Source organism: Nelumbo lutea, chromosome 8, assembly GCF_056320005.1.
Source record: "Nelumbo lutea isolate HS-2025 chromosome 8, American lotus-T2T, whole genome shotgun sequence".
NCBI classification, from domain to species: domain Eukaryota; kingdom Viridiplantae; phylum Streptophyta; class Magnoliopsida; order Proteales; family Nelumbonaceae; genus Nelumbo; species Nelumbo lutea.
Window position 1 is genome coordinate 46,609,061 of NC_142691.1, and position 16,682 is coordinate 46,625,742.

General features: G+C 38.1%; 1 pseudogene; it reads right to left on the reverse strand.

Moving 5' to 3' along the window:
- The window catches only part of LOC148843995 (leucine-rich repeat receptor-like protein kinase PXC1), a 42,967-nt pseudogene that overhangs the window by 5,385 nt on the left and 20,900 nt on the right, over window positions 1–16,682 (reverse strand).

Consider the following 16,682-nt stretch of genomic DNA (forward strand, 5'->3'; position numbering starts at 1 on the left):
CTGGAGCCAGTCCAAGGTCATTGTCGAAGGGCCAAAATGGTCTGGCACCCGACCTTGGTGACAAGTGGATGCCTGGCTACCTGAGGACTCTCGAGCCTCCCGGGGTGCCTGTACCTCGGGAAGGCCACGGACTATCTCTAAACCCAAAGTAGCCCCATCTCGGCCACCTCGGCCTCAGCAAGAAGACATAGAACTAAACAGAACTGAAAAGAAAAGTGAAGGGAGACTCACCAAAGAAAGACGACCAGACAAGAAGTAAGTGGCAAACTAGAAAACCCGAGCTAAAGAAGCTGAGCGCGACCTGAAATAAAAAACTAGTAAGCTTGTGACAAAGGAAATGAGTCCCGGGCCCCTATTCATAGCCATTGTATCAAAGAAGCAATGGACAAGAACAAAGCAATCCGACATCTCCTAAGAAAACCGATTGCATGACCCTCGAGCCCGAAAATGGTTTAGCGCATTTTTTGGCATCTGCGGAGCCTATAGGTCGCTTGACATCCGCATGTAAACCGCACGCAACCCATTTGACAGAGCACCTAGACTTCGAGCCAAATCCATTGGGCGTACCGTGAACTCCCTGAACAAGGTCAAGACCCCTAGCTCGAGGAGTGGGGGGCAATTGATGAAGGAGTTTTGGCCCGACCTCGTGACAGGGAGACATGTGGATGTGACTCTGCATAAGCGACAACTCAATGTAATCAGATCGGCACGTGGACATGACTCAACACAAGTGACAACTCAGCATAAATAAGCTCGCTACAAAGCGAGCTCGGGTAAGTTGGTACCCCGAACTAAGGTCACTTTGAGCTAAGATAGTCTCGGTAACAGATCGCGACAAACGAAACCAAGTTTGTTATAGATTGTGTCCGAACCGAAGGGTCACCTCGGTGCAAGGGCACTTCGGCATTCGTGTCAAGGTGGACCTACGAAGTGCAAGCTTGAGGAGCTCGCTACCAATCAGCTTGCCATCGAACAACTCGATATCCTACAGGCAACTCGCCTACCGTTCAGACCTCTGAATGGCAACCTCGAGAAGCGCACTACGGTACTCTATATCCTACAGGGTCGTACCTCATAACGGTCACATTAGTTCACCAACTCCTCAGTTCTAACAGGAAGGGACAGTATCACTGTTTGGCGATGTGTGATAGTATTACCATTGACAATGTGTGATAGTATTACCATTGGACGGCATTTCGCCCACCTAACACGCAAGCAAGTCCCGTCACAGCTAGGATATAGTAACTATTCTACCAACCCACATGAACCCCAGTCTATAAAGACTCTGCCCCCCCCCCCCCCCCCCCCCGGGCAGGGCACATTCTATTATTATTGTTGTGTGTGTAATGTTCACTCTCCAGCTCTCTCACTGTTATCATCTTCAAGCTCTCTACTATCGTTGTGCTCTAACTTAGCCATCGAAGTATCCTCGCAGGGTGAGCCACTCTGGGATCTCTGACTTATTTCTTTCAGGAACCCAGTTTTCTTCGTTGCTGGCAGCCAGATCACATCTAGCAGGGAGTAGCCGGATTATGCCACATCAGTTCCTAAACTTCCTTTTCCAGCATCTTCGTCGATGCCCGGAGTAGGTCCTCCAGCTCAAACTGCTTCCTCCTATTGAAGAACACAAGGTTGCTCCAGTTTATCGCCGTGGAACTATTGTTTTCTCCTCCTCCACGATCACACACATTATTTTAGCAACATCTTGTTGTCACCTGAATTTCCGTTGCTTCTTCTCCTGCCTTTTGAACTGGAGTTGGAACCATTGTCTCCTAAATTTCCTCCACAGTAGTAAGCAGCAACAAACGATGTGACCACTAGTAAAACCACCACAGAATTCGCAACCACAATGGTGACAGTGGAGCCGATACTAAGTCCCTTCCAGGACTCCTCTTCCTTCCCTGCTGAACCTGCAACAGTACTAGTAGGCAATGAGTTGGGGTTCGACAACACTGCGGTCTATGCTAATGCAACTGCCGGAGGGGCATCCAAGAACGAACAAACCGGCAACAGGCTCGGCTCACACAACCCTTCATTTTTTTGTGATGCTTCGTAATCTGAATTTCTTCAGCAGTTCGAATGGCACCCTCCCATAGAAGTCGTTATTAGTTAAATTTAGCTCTCTGAGCTCCGGCAGCACTGTGGATAGATCTGGAAGCTTCTGCAAGCACATTATTCTGTATTCCAATAATGAGGAGACGAGTTAAGTTGAGGATCTGCCTAGGGATGGGACCCCGGAGATTGTTGTCGGAAAGGTCTAGCTGCAGGAGACGCTTGAGAGAGCCAATATCGGCTGGGACATCACCAGAGAAGTCATTTTCGGCGAGGTAGAGGAGCCTGAGATTGGAGCAATTGGTGAGGGGGAGAAGAGTACCGTTGAGCCGGTTGCCATGGAGCTATCGGTTCTGTTTCCAAAAAACTTATAAAATTAATTTTTTATTTATAAATGTTGTTAACAATCATAAAGTTTCAGTCGGTTGCAGGTGATGGGCAAATGAGAACAAATTGACGTGTCAATTTTAATGGACTCAAAGAGAAAATCCCTTCAAATCCAAACCCACTCAATCGAGACAAATGCACATGAAGTGATCTCGTGTAGAAACATCGATATTTCCCTTTAGGCTCCGTTTGGTTTGTGAGAAGATTTGGGTGGGATGGGAAAAGATGGGATGGGATGGGAAAGTATAAAGAGTTATACTTTCATTATTTGATTTTATATATGAGAAAATAATGGGAAAAGCATTGTGACAAAGAAGAAGCCGTTGTGGGGTGCTTTGTTTCACCAAGAGAAAGACAAACAGTAGTTCGCCGGCGGAAAGCGAAGACGATGAACGGTGCCGTTGGTCACCATTGGAAAGCAAACAGTGCTGCTAGAGATAGTAGTTTGCCAGCAAAAAGCGAAGACGATGAACGAAGAGGTACTAGAGAGTAAATGATCTTGGTCACCGCCGCTAGTATTTCCTGTGTTCGTTGTTGAGAAGATGATGAACAATGCTTTTTTTTTGGGTGAAAAACAAAAGACAGAAGAATGAGAAAGAGAAGAAGAGAGGAGAGAGGGAGGAGGGGGAGGTAGTAGATCTAGGTTCGAACGGGGAAGGTAGTAGATCTAGGTTCGAAAGGGGAGGTAGCAAAAGAAGAAGAAAGAGAAATCGTCGCCACTGTTCTACTTCTGGGTTCGAATGAGGAAGGTAGAAGATCTGGGTTTGAAAGGGGAGGTAGTAGAAGAAGAAGAAAGAGAAGTCGTCGCCACTGCTCTGCTTTTGGGTTCGAACGGGGAAGGGGAGGTAGTAGATCGCCGATGGCAACGGGGAAGGCATTGGTTCTCTCCCTCCTCTGTTTGTCGTCGATGGTAACAATGATTTCTCAAAATTTTCCACCAAGGACGCACGGTTTTGGTGCGACCCCAAATCCACAATTTTGGGATCTGACATCCCACATTTTTCTCATCCCATCCCTCTGTTTCCCTCAAAACAAATGAGAGAAAAAATAATATTTTTAGAATATTCCCTTTTTCTCATCCCCATCTCACAAACCAAACGGAGCCTTAAGTCATGACGAAATATTGAATAGACTTATTCAAAAGTTTATAAGGAGAATGATGGTTCAGTCTAGGGTCAGAATTATTAAGCACAAAATACAATTAGGGTAGGTGCCAGTTCGGAATTGATGTCAATTTATGGACCGGCAGTGACATATAGAATGGGGGTATTTGACATTTTGAATGTTTATAGCTCTGTAGTGGGATTCAAAAATCTGCAATGGGCCTGTCTGTACTTTTCCGAAGTTTATATTAGGAAGGGCACTATAGAGAAGGAAGCAAGGACAAAATACAATTAGGGTAGGTGCCAGTTCGGAATTGATGTCAATTATGGGGGTATTTGACATTTTGAATGTTTATAGCTCTGTAGTGGGATTCAAAAATCTGTAATGGGCATGTCTGTACTTTTCCGAAGTTTATATTAGGAAGGGCACTATAGAGAAGGAAGCAAGGACAAAATACAATTAGGGTAGGTGCCAGTTCGGAATTGATGTCAATTTATGGGCGGGTAGTGACGTATAGAATGGGGGTATTTGACATTTTGAATGTTTATAGCTCTGTAATGGGATTCAAAAATCTGCAATGAGCCTGTATGTACTTTTCAGAAGTTTATATTAGGAAGGGGACTATAGAGAAGGAAGCAAGGAGCTATTTGTAACAAGAACGAGATGGTCCAATGGATGATGACATGCACTGGTTGACCCTATACAGAAAATGCATATTCATCTCCTACATTGAAAATCCCAAGAGAATGGACAACCTTGGTGATGTTATTAAGTGGAAATGCAAGTAGTTGATGACTAAGATAATGCTAATGGTATGAGGTCAGAAAATGAAGAAATGAATAGAGAAAACCTGTAGCTTCTACTGCTTCTTGCTTGTATGATGCAAGCCTATTGGATTATGATGAGGAAAGAAAAGATTTTTCTCCTCTTTAAATAAATGTTTTATGGAAACACTTAAATTAAGGCTGAAAATAAAGTATAGAACTAATAATGGTATGAGATCCTAATGATTCTAATGCAAATAAATTAAATGAAAGTAAAAACCGAAGCAAATCACTACAAGAAATTAGACTGGTTTCATCTAACCAAAAATGGGAAATGGGTAAAAAAAAGAAAAGGACAAATCAACCTAAGCAACTCCAGCAAACGAATGTAATTAAAGAGTAACTCTTTCTCGGACAAGATATTTAAAACAAAATATTTTCATATAAAACAAATCATCAAAACCAACACAGTAAATCTAATAAAAAGTTTACTAGACAGGTTTAGGTCAATCAACTCACATAGAAAAACATATGATGGTAGATTAATCATGCTGGTATTTGAATTTGTTACGCATATAAACACAGAAGCATGATTGTAATGGTGCACAACCCTAAGCGTAGGAAGTATGAATCACAACAATCATGGTTGGGAGATAATGTCCGGGACTAACCTGAAATGTGAGATCTGCGTCTGATGTGATATCGTGAGTTTCTTTAACTTAATGGATAGAAATTGTCATTTATCTTATTTACCATTTGATGTTTTCCACCGTTTTGTGGAGTGCTTAATTTACATTATGTGTTAGCATAAACAATTTTGAATCCTTGCATGTTCTTCATTTTATCTAGTTTTTGTGCAAATTTTCAATAACTTAAGCTCAAAGTTATAAAATTTTCCTTGAGATATTGGTGAAGTAGAGGCTGGTTCAATCAGGCATTTGTGGGGTGCTTAACACCTTCCCACACCGTACATTGATCACCAAACCCAAACAATTTCTTCTCTCCCTTTGCCTAATGAGTCACCAAGAAAAAACAACATGCTTTTCTTGAAAAAATCCTAGGTTTTTCTAAATTTCAATTTCTCAAAATATTTAGGTGGCAGCTTCATCCATATTCCATCCATCCTCCATTTTCCCTTCGGATCGGGTAACCATAGATGGCGGTTCCACTAGGGATTGTGTAAGTGGACCTAATTAAAAAACCAATTCCCAATGATTTTTATTAATTTTGGACATTCACACATGTTGCACACACATCGCTCATATTGCATTGCATTATGTCCCTTTGAATCAATTATAGGCGGTCCATAGTATGATTTAGGGGACATTCTTTTTTTTGGATTTTGGGAGGGAGGAAAGTTGGTCAGTGTGATTTTTGTTCCCATTGACCAAGAATGTCATGTTCTTTTTTTAGATTAATGTGGGGACCAGGAAAAGTTTATTTTCTTGGGATCTGCGTCTGATGTGATATCGTGAGTTTCTTTAACTTAATGGATAGAAATTGTCATTTATCTTATTTACCATTTGATGTTTTCCACCGTCTTGTGGAGTGCTTAATTTACATTATGTGTTAGCATAAACAATTTTGAATCCTTGCATGTTCTTCATTTTATCTAGTTTTTGTGCAAATTTTCAATAACTTAAGCTCAAAGTTATAAAATTTTCCTTGAGATATTGGTGAAGTAGAGGCTGGTTCAATCAGGCATTTGTGGGGTGCTTAACACCTTCCCACACCGTACATTGATCACCAAACCCAAACAATTTCTTCTCTCCCTTTGCCTAATGAGTCACCAAGAAAAAACAACATGCTTTTCTTGAAAAAATCCTAGGTTTTTCTAAATTTCAATTTCTCAAAATATTTAGGTGGCAGCTTCATCCATATTCCATCCATCCTCCATTTTCCCTTCGGATCGGGTAACCATAGATGGCGGTTCCACTAGGGATTGTGTAAGTGGACCTAATTAAAAAACCAATTCCCAATGATTTTTATTAATTTTGGACATTCACACATGTTGCACACACATCGCTCATATTGCATTGCATTATGTCCCTTTGAATCAATTATAGGCGGTCCATAGTATGATTTAGGGGACATTCTTTTTTTTGGATTTTGGGAGGGAGGAAAGTTGGTCAGTGTGATTTTTGTTCCCATTGACCAAGAATGTCATGTTCTTTTTTTAGATTAATGTGGGGACCAGGAAAAGTTTATTTTCTTGGGATCTGCGTCTGATGTGATATCGTGAGTTTCTTTAACTTAATGGATAGAAATTGTCATTTATCTTATTTACCATTTGATGTTTTCCACCGTCTTGTGGAGTGCTTAATTTACATTATGTGTTAGCATAAACAATTTTGAATCCTTGCATGTTCTTCATTTTATCTAGTTTTTGTGCAAATTTTCAATAACTTAAGCTCAAAGTTATAAAATTTTCCTTGAGATATTGGTGAAGTAGAGGCTGGTTCAATCAGGCATTTGTGGGGTGCTTAACACCTTCCCACACCGTACATTGATCACCAAACCCAAACAATTTCTTCTCTCCCTTTGCCTAATGAGTCACCAAGAAAAAACAACATGCTTTTCTTGAAAAAATCCTAGGTTTTTCTAAATTTCAATTTCTCAAAATATTTAGGTGGCAGCTTCATCCATATTCCATCCATCCTCCATTTTCCCTTCGGATCGGGTAACCATAGATGGCGGTTCCACTAGGGATTGTGTAAGTGGACCTAATTAAAAAACCAATTCCCAATGATTTTTATTAATTTTGGACATTCACACATGTTGCACACACATCGCTCATATTGCATTGCATTATGTCCCTTTGAATCAATTATAGGCGGTCCATAGTATGATTTAGGGGACATTCTTTTTTTTGGATTTTGGGAGGGAGGAAAGTTGGTCAGTGTGATTTTTGTTCCCATTGACCAAGAATGTCATGTTCTTTTTTTAGATTAATGTGGGGACCAGGAAAAGTTTATTTTCTTGGGATCTGCGTCTGATGTGATATCGTGAGTTTCTTTAACTTAATGGATAGAAATTGTCATTTATCTTATTTACCATTTGATGTTTTCCACCGTTTTGTGGAGTGCTTAATTTACATTATGTGTTAGCATAAACAATTTTGAATCCTTGCATGTTCTTCATTTTATCTAGTTTTTGTGCAAATTTTCAATAACTTAAGCTCAAAGTTATAAAATTTTCCTTGAGATATTGGTGAAGTAGAGGCTGGTTCAATCAGGCATTTGTGGGGTGCTTAACACCTTCCCACACCGTACATTGATCACCAAACCCAAACAATTTCTTCTCTCCCTTTGCCTAATGAGTCACCAAGAAAAAACAACATGCTTTTCTTGAAAAAATCCTAGGTTTTTCTAAATTTCAATTTCTCAAAATATTTAGGTGGCAGCTTCATCCATATTCCATCCATCCTCCATTTTCCCTTCGGATCGGGTAACCATAGATGGCGGTTCCACTAGGGATTGTGTAAGTGGACCTAATTAAAAAACCAATTCCCAATGATTTTTATTAATTTTGGACATTCACACATGTTGCACACACATCGCTCATATTGCATTGCATTATGTCCCTTTGAATCAATTATAGGCGGTCCATAGTATGATTTAGGGGACATTCTTTTTTTTGGATTTTGGGAGGGAGGAAAGTTGGTCAGTGTGATTTTTGTTCCCATTGACCAAGAATGTCATGTTCTTTTTTTAGATTAATGTGGGGACCAGGAAAAGTTTATTTTCTTGGGATCTGCGTCTGATGTGATATCGTGAGTTTCTTTAACTTAATGGATAGAAATTGTCATTTATCTTATTTACCATTTGATGTTTTCCACCGTCTTGTGGAGTGCTTAATTTACATTATGTGTTAGCATAAACAATTTTGAATCCTTGCATGTTCTTCATTTTATCTAGTTTTTGTGCAAATTTTCAATAACTTAAGCTCAAAGTTATAAAATTTTCCTTGAGATATTGGTGAAGTAGAGGCTGGTTCAATCAGGCATTTGTGGGGTGCTTAACACCTTCCCACACCGTACATTGATCACCAAACCCAAACAATTTCTTCTCTCCCTTTGCCTAATGAGTCACCAAGAAAAAACAACATGCTTTTCTTGAAAAAATCCTAGGTTTTTCTAAATTTCAATTTCTCAAAATATTTAGGTGGCAGCTTCATCCATATTCCATCCATCCTCCATTTTCCCTTCGGATCGGGTAACCATAGATGGCGGTTCCACTAGGGATTGTGTAAGTGGACCTAATTAAAAAACCAATTCCCAATGATTTTTATTAATTTTGGACATTCACACATGTTGCACACACATCGCTCATATTGCATTGCATTATGTCCCTTTGAATCAATTATAGGCGGTCCATAGTATGATTTAGGGGACATTCTTTTTTTTGGATTTTGGGAGGGAGGAAAGTTGGTCAGTGTGATTTTTGTTCCCATTGACCAAGAATGTCATGTTCTTTTTTTAGATTAATGTGGGGACCAGGAAAAGTTTATTTTCTTGGGATCTGCGTCTGATGTGATATCGTGAGTTTCTTTAACTTAATGGATAGAAATTGTCATTTATCTTATTTACCATTTGATGTTTTCCACCGTCTTGTGGAGTGCTTAATTTACATTATGTGTTAGCATAAACAATTTTGAATCCTTGCATGTTCTTCATTTTATCTAGTTTTTGTGCAAATTTTCAATAACTTAAGCTCAAAGTTATAAAATTTTCCTTGAGATATTGGTGAAGTAGAGGCTGGTTCAATCAGGCATTTGTGGGGTGCTTAACACCTTCCCACACCGTACATTGATCACCAAACCCAAACAATTTCTTCTCTCCCTTTGCCTAATGAGTCACCAAGAAAAAACAACATGCTTTTCTTGAAAAAATCCTAGGTTTTTCTAAATTTCAATTTCTCAAAATATTTAGGTGGCAGCTTCATCCATATTCCATCCATCCTCCATTTTCCCTTCGGATCGGGTAACCATAGATGGCGGTTCCACTAGGGATTGTGTAAGTGGACCTAATTAAAAAACCAATTCCCAATGATTTTTATTAATTTTGGACATTCACACATGTTGCACACACATCGCTCATATTGCATTGCATTATGTCCCTTTGAATCAATTATAGGCGGTCCATAGTATGATTTAGGGGACATTCTTTTTTTTGGATTTTGGGAGGGAGGAAAGTTGGTCAGTGTGATTTTTGTTCCCATTGACCAAGAATGTCATGTTCTTTTTTTAGATTAATGTGGGGACCAGGAAAAGTTTATTTTCTTGGGATCTGCGTCTGATGTGATATCGTGAGTTTCTTTAACTTAATGGATAGAAATTGTCATTTATCTTATTTACCATTTGATGTTTTCCACCGTCTTGTGGAGTGCTTAATTTACATTATGTGTTAGCATAAACAATTTTGAATCCTTGCATGTTCTTCATTTTATCTAGTTTTTGTGCAAATTTTCAATAACTTAAGCTCAAAGTTATAAAATTTTCCTTGAGATATTGGTGAAGTAGAGGCTGGTTCAATCAGGCATTTGTGGGGTGCTTAACACCTTCCCACACCGTACATTGATCACCAAACCCAAACAATTTCTTCTCTCCCTTTGCCTAATGAGTCACCAAGAAAAAACAACATGCTTTTCTTGAAAAAATCCTAGGTTTTTCTAAATTTCAATTTCTCAAAATATTTAGGTGGCAGCTTCATCCATATTCCATCCATCCTCCATTTTCCCTTCGGATCGGGTAACCATAGATGGCGGTTCCACTAGGGATTGTGTAAGTGGACCTAATTAAAAAACCAATTCCCAATGATTTTTATTAATTTTGGACATTCACACATGTTGCACACACATCGCTCATATTGCATTGCATTATGTCCCTTTGAATCAATTATAGGCGGTCCATAGTATGATTTAGGGGACATTCTTTTTTTTGGATTTTGGGAGGGAGGAAAGTTGGTCAGTGTGATTTTTGTTCCCATTGACCAAGAATGTCATGTTCTTTTTTTAGATTAATGTGGGGACCAGGAAAAGTTTATTTTCTTGGGATCTGCGTCTGATGTGATATCGTGAGTTTCTTTAACTTAATGGATAGAAATTGTCATTTATCTTATTTACCATTTGATGTTTTCCACCGTCTTGTGGAGTGCTTAATTTACATTATGTGTTAGCATAAACAATTTTGAATCCTTGCATGTTCTTCATTTTATCTAGTTTTTGTGCAAATTTTCAATAACTTAAGCTCAAAGTTATAAAATTTTCCTTGAGATATTGGTGAAGTAGAGGCTGGTTCAATCAGGCATTTGTGGGGTGCTTAACACCTTCCCACACCGTACATTGATCACCAAACCCAAACAATTTCTTCTCTCCCTTTGCCTAATGAGTCACCAAGAAAAAACAACATGCTTTTCTTGAAAAAATCCTAGGTTTTTCTAAATTTCAATTTCTCAAAATATTTAGGTGGCAGCTTCATCCATATTCCATCCATCCTCCATTTTCCCTTCGGATCGGGTAACCATAGATGGCGGTTCCACTAGGGATTGTGTAAGTGGACCTAATTAAAAAACCAATTCCCAATGATTTTTATTAATTTTGGACATTCACACATGTTGCACACACATCGCTCATATTGCATTGCATTATGTCCCTTTGAATCAATTATAGGCGGTCCATAGTATGATTTAGGGGACATTCTTTTTTTTGGATTTTGGGAGGGAGGAAAGTTGGTCAGTGTGATTTTTGTTCCCATTGACCAAGAATGTCATGTTCTTTTTTTAGATTAATGTGGGGACCAGGAAAAGTTTATTTTCTTGGGATCTGCGTCTGATGTGATATCGTGAGTTTCTTTAACTTAATGGATAGAAATTGTCATTTATCTTATTTACCATTTGATGTTTTCCACCGTCTTGTGGAGTGCTTAATTTACATTATGTGTTAGCATAAACAATTTTGAATCCTTGCATGTTCTTCATTTTATCTAGTTTTTGTGCAAATTTTCAATAACTTAAGCTCAAAGTTATAAAATTTTCCTTGAGATATTGGTGAAGTAGAGGCTGGTTCAATCAGGCATTTGTGGGGTGCTTAACACCTTCCCACACCGTACATTGATCACCAAACCCAAACAATTTCTTCTCTCCCTTTGCCTAATGAGTCACCAAGAAAAAACAACATGCTTTTCTTGAAAAAATCCTAGGTTTTTCTAAATTTCAATTTCTCAAAATATTTAGGTGGCAGCTTCATCCATATTCCATCCATCCTCCATTTTCCCTTCGGATCGGGTAACCATAGATGGCGGTTCCACTAGGGATTGTGTAAGTGGACCTAATTAAAAAACCAATTCCCAATGATTTTTATTAATTTTGGACATTCACACATGTTGCACACACATCGCTCATATTGCATTGCATTATGTCCCTTTGAATCAATTATAGGCGGTCCATAGTATGATTTAGGGGACATTCTTTTTTTTGGATTTTGGGAGGGAGGAAAGTTGGTCAGTGTGATTTTTGTTCCCATTGACCAAGAATGTCATGTTCTTTTTTTAGATTAATGTGGGGACCAGGAAAAGTTTATTTTCTTGGGATCTGCGTCTGATGTGATATCGTGAGTTTCTTTAACTTAATGGATAGAAATTGTCATTTATCTTATTTACCATTTGATGTTTTCCACCGTCTTGTGGAGTGCTTAATTTACATTATGTGTTAGCATAAACAATTTTGAATCCTTGCATGTTCTTCATTTTATCTAGTTTTTGTGCAAATTTTCAATAACTTAAGCTCAAAGTTATAAAATTTTCCTTGAGATATTGGTGAAGTAGAGGCTGGTTCAATCAGGCATTTGTGGGGTGCTTAACACCTTCCCACACCGTACATTGATCACCAAACCCAAACAATTTCTTCTCTCCCTTTGCCTAATGAGTCACCAAGAAAAAACAACATGCTTTTCTTGAAAAAATCCTAGGTTTTTCTAAATTTCAATTTCTCAAAATATTTAGGTGGCAGCTTCATCCATATTCCATCCATCCTCCATTTTCCCTTCGGATCGGGTAACCATAGATGGCGGTTCCACTAGGGATTGTGTAAGTGGACCTAATTAAAAAACCAATTCCCAATGATTTTTATTAATTTTGGACATTCACACATGTTGCACACACATCGCTCATATTGCATTGCATTATGTCCCTTTGAATCAATTATAGGCGGTCCATAGTATGATTTAGGGGACATTCTTTTTTTTGGATTTTGGGAGGGAGGAAAGTTGGTCAGTGTGATTTTTGTTCCCATTGACCAAGAATGTCATGTTCTTTTTTTAGATTAATGTGGGGACCAGGAAAAGTTTATTTTCTTGGGATCTGCGTCTGATGTGATATCGTGAGTTTCTTTAACTTAATGGATAGAAATTGTCATTTATCTTATTTACCATTTGATGTTTTCCACCGTCTTGTGGAGTGCTTAATTTACATTATGTGTTAGCATAAACAATTTTGAATCCTTGCATGTTCTTCATTTTATCTAGTTTTTGTGCAAATTTTCAATAACTTAAGCTCAAAGTTATAAAATTTTCCTTGAGATATTGGTGAAGTAGAGGCTGGTTCAATCAGGCATTTGTGGGGTGCTTAACACCTTCCCACACCGTACATTGATCACCAAACCCAAACAATTTCTTCTCTCCCTTTGCCTAATGAGTCACCAAGAAAAAACAACATGCTTTTCTTGAAAAAATCCTAGGTTTTTCTAAATTTCAATTTCTCAAAATATTTAGGTGGCAGCTTCATCCATATTCCATCCATCCTCCATTTTCCCTTCGGATCGGGTAACCATAGATGGCGGTTCCACTAGGGATTGTGTAAGTGGACCTAATTAAAAAACCAATTCCCAATGATTTTTATTAATTTTGGACATTCACACATGTTGCACACACATCGCTCATATTGCATTGCATTATGTCCCTTTGAATCAATTATAGGCGGTCCATAGTATGATTTAGGGGACATTCTTTTTTTTGGATTTTGGGAGGGAGGAAAGTTGGTCAGTGTGATTTTTGTTCCCATTGACCAAGAATGTCATGTTCTTTTTTTAGATTAATGTGGGGACCAGGAAAAGTTTATTTTCTTGGGATCTGCGTCTGATGTGATATCGTGAGTTTCTTTAACTTAATGGATAGAAATTGTCATTTATCTTATTTACCATTTGATGTTTTCCACCGTCTTGTGGAGTGCTTAATTTACATTATGTGTTAGCATAAACAATTTTGAATCCTTGCATGTTCTTCATTTTATCTAGTTTTTGTGCAAATTTTCAATAACTTAAGCTCAAAGTTATAAAATTTTCCTTGAGATATTGGTGAAGTAGAGGCTGGTTCAATCAGGCATTTGTGGGGTGCTTAACACCTTCCCACACCGTACATTGATCACCAAACCCAAACAATTTCTTCTCTCCCTTTGCCTAATGAGTCACCAAGAAAAAACAACATGCTTTTCTTGAAAAAATCCTAGGTTTTTCTAAATTTCAATTTCTCAAAATATTTAGGTGGCAGCTTCATCCATATTCCATCCATCCTCCATTTTCCCTTCGGATCGGGTAACCATAGATGGCGGTTCCACTAGGGATTGTGTAAGTGGACCTAATTAAAAAACCAATTCCCAATGATTTTTATTAATTTTGGACATTCACACATGTTGCACACACATCGCTCATATTGCATTGCATTATGTCCCTTTGAATCAATTATAGGCGGTCCATAGTATGATTTAGGGGACATTCTTTTTTTTGGATTTTGGGAGGGAGGAAAGTTGGTCAGTGTGATTTTTGTTCCCATTGACCAAGAATGTCATGTTCTTTTTTTAGATTAATGTGGGGACCAGGAAAAGTTTATTTTCTTGGGATCTGCGTCTGATGTGATATCGTGAGTTTCTTTAACTTAATGGATAGAAATTGTCATTTATCTTATTTACCATTTGATGTTTTCCACCGTCTTGTGGAGTGCTTAATTTACATTATGTGTTAGCATAAACAATTTTGAATCCTTGCATGTTCTTCATTTTATCTAGTTTTTGTGCAAATTTTCAATAACTTAAGCTCAAAGTTATAAAATTTTCCTTGAGATATTGGTGAAGTAGAGGCTGGTTCAATCAGGCATTTGTGGGGTGCTTAACACCTTCCCACACCGTACATTGATCACCAAACCCAAACAATTTCTTCTCTCCCTTTGCCTAATGAGTCACCAAGAAAAAACAACATGCTTTTCTTGAAAAAATCCTAGGTTTTTCTAAATTTCAATTTCTCAAAATATTTAGGTGGCAGCTTCATCCATATTCCATCCATCCTCCATTTTCCCTTCGGATCGGGTAACCATAGATGGCGGTTCCACTAGGGATTGTGTAAGTGGACCTAATTAAAAAACCAATTCCCAATGATTTTTATTAATTTTGGACATTCACACATGTTGCACACACATCGCTCATATTGCATTGCATTATGTCCCTTTGAATCAATTATAGGCGGTCCATAGTATGATTTAGGGGACATTCTTTTTTTTGGATTTTGGGAGGGAGGAAAGTTGGTCAGTGTGATTTTTGTTCCCATTGACCAAGAATGTCATGTTCTTTTTTTAGATTAATGTGGGGACCAGGAAAAGTTTATTTTCTTGGGATCTGCGTCTGATGTGATATCGTGAGTTTCTTTAACTTAATGGATAGAAATTGTCATTTATCTTATTTACCATTTGATGTTTTCCACCGTCTTGTGGAGTGCTTAATTTACATTATGTGTTAGCATAAACAATTTTGAATCCTTGCATGTTCTTCATTTTATCTAGTTTTTGTGCAAATTTTCAATAACTTAAGCTCAAAGTTATAAAATTTTCCTTGAGATATTGGTGAAGTAGAGGCTGGTTCAATCAGGCATTTGTGGGGTGCTTAACACCTTCCCACACCGTACATTGATCACCAAACCCAAACAATTTCTTCTCTCCCTTTGCCTAATGAGTCACCAAGAAAAAACAACATGCTTTTCTTGAAAAAATCCTAGGTTTTTCTAAATTTCAATTTCTCAAAATATTTAGGTGGCAGCTTCATCCATATTCCATCCATCCTCCATTTTCCCTTCGGATCGGGTAACCATAGATGGCGGTTCCACTAGGGATTGTGTAAGTGGACCTAATTAAAAAACCAATTCCCAATGATTTTTATTAATTTTGGACATTCACACATGTTGCACACACATCGCTCATATTGCATTGCATTATGTCCCTTTGAATCAATTATAGGCGGTCCATAGTATGATTTAGGGGACATTCTTTTTTTTGGATTTTGGGAGGGAGGAAAGTTGGTCAGTGTGATTTTTGTTCCCATTGACCAAGAATGTCATGTTCTTTTTTTAGATTAATGTGGGGACCAGGAAAAGTTTATTTTCTTGGGATCTGCGTCTGATGTGATATCGTGAGTTTCTTTAACTTAATGGATAGAAATTGTCATTTATCTTATTTACCATTTGATGTTTTCCACCGTCTTGTGGAGTGCTTAATTTACATTATGTGTTAGCATAAACAATTTTGAATCCTTGCATGTTCTTCATTTTATCTAGTTTTTGTGCAAATTTTCAATAACTTAAGCTCAAAGTTATAAAATTTTCCTTGAGATATTGGTGAAGTAGAGGCTGGTTCAATCAGGCATTTGTGGGGTGCTTAACACCTTCCCACACCGTACATTGATCACCAAACCCAAACAATTTCTTCTCTCCCTTTGCCTAATGAGTCACCAAGAAAAAACAACATGCTTTTCTTGAAAAAATCCTAGGTTTTTCTAAATTTCAATTTCTCAAAATATTTAGGTGGCAGCTTCATCCATATTCCATCCATCCTCCATTTTCCCTTCGGATCGGGTAACCATAGATGGCGGTTCCACTAGGGATTGTGTAAGTGGACCTAATTAAAAAACCAATTCCCAATGATTTTTATTAATTTTGGACATTCACACATGTTGCACACACATCGCTCATATTGCATTGCATTATGTCCCTTTGAATCAATTATAGGCGGTCCATAGTATGATTTAGGGGACATTCTTTTTTTTGGATTTTGGGAGGGAGGAAAGTTGGTCAGTGTGATTTTTGTTCCCATTGACCAAGAATGTCATGTTCTTTTTTTAGATTAATGTGGGGACCAGGAAAAGTTTATTTTCTTGGGATCTGCGTCTGATGTGATATCGTGAGTTTCTTTAACTTAATGGATAGAAATTGTCATTTATCTTATTTACCATTTGATGTTTTCCACCGTCTTGTGGAGTGCTTAATTTACATTATGTGTTAGCATAAACAATTTTGAATCCTTGCATGTTCTTCATTTTATCTAGTTTTTGTGCAAATTTTCAATA